The sequence below is a fragment of the Desmodus rotundus genome, chromosome 9 (genome assembly GCF_022682495.2).
Source record: "Desmodus rotundus isolate HL8 chromosome 9, HLdesRot8A.1, whole genome shotgun sequence".
NCBI lineage: Eukaryota > Metazoa > Chordata > Mammalia > Chiroptera > Phyllostomidae > Desmodus > Desmodus rotundus.
The window spans coordinates 65,957,746-65,962,253 of NC_071395.1; positions in this window are offsets into that span (position 1 = coordinate 65,957,746).

The following is a 4,508-nucleotide window of genomic DNA, read 5'->3' on the forward strand; positions in this document are numbered from 1 at the left end:
TCAGGGGACAGATATTCTGTAGGTGCTGCAGACTGTACTATAATACAGCAGTCCCCACCCTTTTTGGTGCCAGGGCTGTTTCATGGAAGACAATTTTTTCCATGGACTGGGGGTGAGGGGATGGTTTGGGATGATTAAAGTGCATGACATTCAAGCTCACCTTCTGCTATGCAGCCCAGTTCCTAACAGGCCCAGACTGGTACTGGTCTGTGGCCCAGATGTTGGGGACACCTTCTATAATCTGCACATGGTCCTGGGGTGCCCAGGGGGTGGGGACAAGAAAGCACCAAGGCCATATGTCACAGCATAGGGCCTCATGGAGCCCCTCCTATAGACCAGACCTTAATAGATACTATTCCAGGAAGTGATGTACTGCAGAAAAGCCAGGCCTAACAACCCATGCCTGTGGAGGGGCAGAGGTGTGAGAGCACAGCAGGAAGGAGAATTAGGGCTGGAATATGCCTCTGGGGTATGATGCCCTTCATGCTTTGGTTTTTTAAGTCTTCTAGAACCTGTGGACCAGCAACAGAAAGGTTGAGTGGGAGTTGGCTGCAAATGCAGAGTCTCAGACCCCACTCAGGCCTATAAACCAGAATCTGTCTTTTTAAAATGTGATTCTTATCACCAACAAAAGAACAAGGTTGGCAATATCTCACCCTGTGGTAAAACTCAACAGCCAAAAGGACCAATAGCCTCATTCTTGTGCTTAAATTAGTTGACCAGGATTGCTCTGGTTTAGGGAAGGCCCCAATATTAAAGATAAAGGCCAAAACATGAAAGAATTTTTAGAAAACAAAACCTTACAGGAAACAGAGACAACACAGGAAGCAAAAGAAAACTTATGTAAAAAAACCAAAAAAAACTAGGATACATACCTCACAGAAGTAAGATTGCCTCCATGAAACAAGAATAAGAGGGTATATGAAGAAAACAAGAGGAATAACCAGAGAACAAGAAAATATGAAAATTTAAAATCTCAGAGTCAAATTTGTATTTAAATTTATGGAAGAGTTAGAAGGCCAAGTTGAGACAACTTGTGATAAAATATAACAAGCATATAAAGAGACCATAGCAGGAAAAAAACTGGAGATTTAATTCCTCTAATAAGAAGCTCAAAAAAAAGATGAACATAGGAAGTATTCAAGATAAAATTATCAACAAAATAATAGAGAAAATTTCTCAGAACTGTAGGACACCTTCAGATCAGAAAATCCACCAGGAACCCAACACAACAAATGGAGAAAGACACAAACTAAGACAGAAAAATAACAAAAGGATCTTAAAAGCTAACCTGGAGTGGGGTGTAGTGGACAAAAATAGAGCTATGCCTTCAAAATTTTAAAGGAAAATTATACACAACCTAAAATTCTACACTCACCCAAACTATTAGTAATCATGTATAAAAGAGAAATAAAGATATTTTCTGATATACCAAGAATCCAAAAACATACCTCAAGTGCCGTGTCTTTTTTTTTTTTTTTTGCAGAAAGCTACTGAGGATTCCTTTTATCAAAATGAGAACATAAATTAGACCAGGGGGTGACTGAGGGTCCAGAAAACGGGTTTCTAACACAAGAGGGCAGTGAAAGGAGAGGCCAGGATACATGCTCAGGATGGCTATGAAGGAAAATACTCAGACAACTTTGGGGCTAGGGCCACATGACACAGCACAAATTGAGCAGAAAGATGAAGAACTTCAAGGCGGATTGGGGGAGGCAAGGAAAAACAGAAAGGAACTATTGGATTATCTGATGCATTTAAAACAGATTTATTCAGCTCATCAATAGCAATATCTAGATGGTCATGGAACTACTGTCACATTAATCAATATGAATAATGATTTCACTAAAAAAGTATAATAAAATTTTGTTAAGAAGAGAAAAGGAAGTGTACGTAGGTTTGCGGTATGATAGAGGGCAACAGGGGATGAGTGTAGCAGCTAAGTCATCATCTACCTTAATATGATATTATAGATAACTTCTAAATCAGTAAGTCAGAAAATGACCATACACCCATACATTTGGAAAATTAGGGGAAAAACAAAAAAAATGGAAAGATCTTATTTCTGGAGAGCAGGCCTGTAAGGTGGTAAAGGGAAAATGAAGGGACTACTATTTTTCTAGTAAGTCCTCAAATCTACCTTTGATAAAAGGAAGATTAACTTGAAGAAGAGAAAGAAAAAGGAGGAAAAAGGGGAGAAGGAGGAGGAGAATGTCTGTAGAAAATATTCTGTCCTAAAGAATAGAGTCTAGGTCTTATGGGCTAAGTGACAAATGATCATGAACCTTGACCTGTGTCTTCCAGACACCCATGGAAAAGCCCTGCAACACCTAACAGTGGAAACACTGTGGCTTCCCAGGGTCAGCCACTGGAAAGATAACTATGTCCATATGTGACACCAAAGGAATTTCTGATGAATAAAGTACAAGCAGAATAGGATAAATGGGTTGCCACCTTCTATAGCTGTCTTTCTGGTCCCTGTCATCTGAAAGAGCAATGCTTAAAAAGAAAGAAAAGGTCACCAGTAAAATCTCATCCCACCCCACTCACCACCTGTCACGATGGTTTTCTGTTGGCTATGTTGACTGAACCCCCAGCAGGCTGCTCCCCTAGGGTAACATGGGGTTGTGGTCAAGGTTTCCTTCACTTCCTGAGTTCTCCAGTATCGTCACGCCCTGTGCTGGAGAAGTTCCTCATTGTTTTCAGCTTGTGGAAGACTGCATTCTCTAGTTTTCAGTGTAAATATGGACTTTCCCCCATTTGCAATAATCCTTTAGTCTTTTATCTTAAGATTGCATTTGTTTATTTATTTTTAGAGAGAGGGAAAGGGAAGAAGAAAGAGAGGGAGATAAACATCAATACGAAAGAGAAACAGGGATCAGTTGACAGGAACCTAACCTGCAACCCAGGCATGTGCCCTGACTGGGAACCAAATCTTCCACTTTGTGGGATGATGCCCAACTGAGCAACATTGGTTAGGGCATCCTTTAGTCTTTCTCTTACAGTTTAGAAGGTATGATAGAGGTCAGGGGAGTGTATTAACATAAAACTGGAAACCTTATACACAACTACCCCCACCTCTTCTCTTTGGGCTTTGGAGCTAGACAAAAGCAATCCCAACTTCACCACTTGGAAACCTTAGGAAGTCATCTCACCTTACTGCATATTAGTTTCCTCATCTGCAAAATGGGAGACATGATAATACGAACCTCACAGGTTGTTAGGACTAAGAGAGCTAATATGCATAAAGAACATGAGCTATAAAAAAGTATTCTAACTAAAACAAAACATTTTATTTTAAAAAAGCATTTATCAAGAATTTAACACCCAAGCTGATGTCAAGATGGCGGTGAGATAGGTGGGAGCAGAGTCAACTTCCCTCTACACCTGGGTGAAACACCTACTCAATCTACTGAGGAAAAAGGGAACAGAGCCAAAAGCACCCCAATGTTTATGGAGATAGGAGAACAAAAAGTACAGAGGACACTGAGAAAACAGAAGGTAAGGGGATTGCTTCAGGACAAAAAGGTCCCTAGGACCAGCGCAGGGACCAGGGCTGCTGCAGCCCCAGGCCCGCCCCTGCCGGGCCTGCCCCAGGACTCCTGGGAGAGAGCCGGGTTAATTGCTCCCTCCCCTGCCAAACAAGGCCTGAGCAACACCGTGAGAGATCTGGTTGCTTGAAGTCGCAGGGAGGGGAATAAGGACAAAGTGGTAAACCCACGGAGACCATGGGCGCTAGCTGGGGAGAGTAGAGAGTTGGGCCGTGTGTGACCCTGACCCAGACAGTCCCCGGTCTAGCTGGAGAGGTGGGCTGTGTGAGAGGACAGGCCTTTCCTTGTACAGAGGGAGCCACAGGATTGAGCAGGAGGATTTTCCAAAAAAGAAAAAGACCCATGGTGGCACTTTGGGGAATTCCCCTGCAGCAGCAGCTCCAGTCTCCTCTCCACCCAGCCACCCACCCATCCAGGGAGCATGTGCACCCACCAGGGAGTGTCTGCACCTCATCTCGGAGGGAGCTGAGACCACAGGCACCAGGGAGAGTGCAAATCAAAGAAGGCTCTGTGTGCACACACATAGCCTGGAGGAGGCCTACCATAAAAAAGAGCAGGTAGAAGCCAGGAACACCAGGATACCTCCTGGAAGAGGAAACCCACCAACAAAGGAAACACCAACAGCTAAGAACAGAAGAAGGTGAAGGAGGGAGTGGAGGTCACACTAAGTCAACCCAGGACCTATCTGAAAATACAAATAAATAGTGAAGAAATTACTAAGAACCAACAACTGAACAAGAGCAAGAGAAAAGCCTCAAAACCTTATGCACATGGAAGAACCAGCTCCAACACAACCTGCCCACACCTGCACAACAGAAAACAAGAGGTGGGGGACAGACTGACCCTCAGATAGCCAGCTGGTGGGAAAGACCCACCAAAGAAAGTCTCAACAAGAACCAAAAACCAAAGACATACACAGAGCCAACATAAATTACAGCCCAAGATCAGTAAGATCGG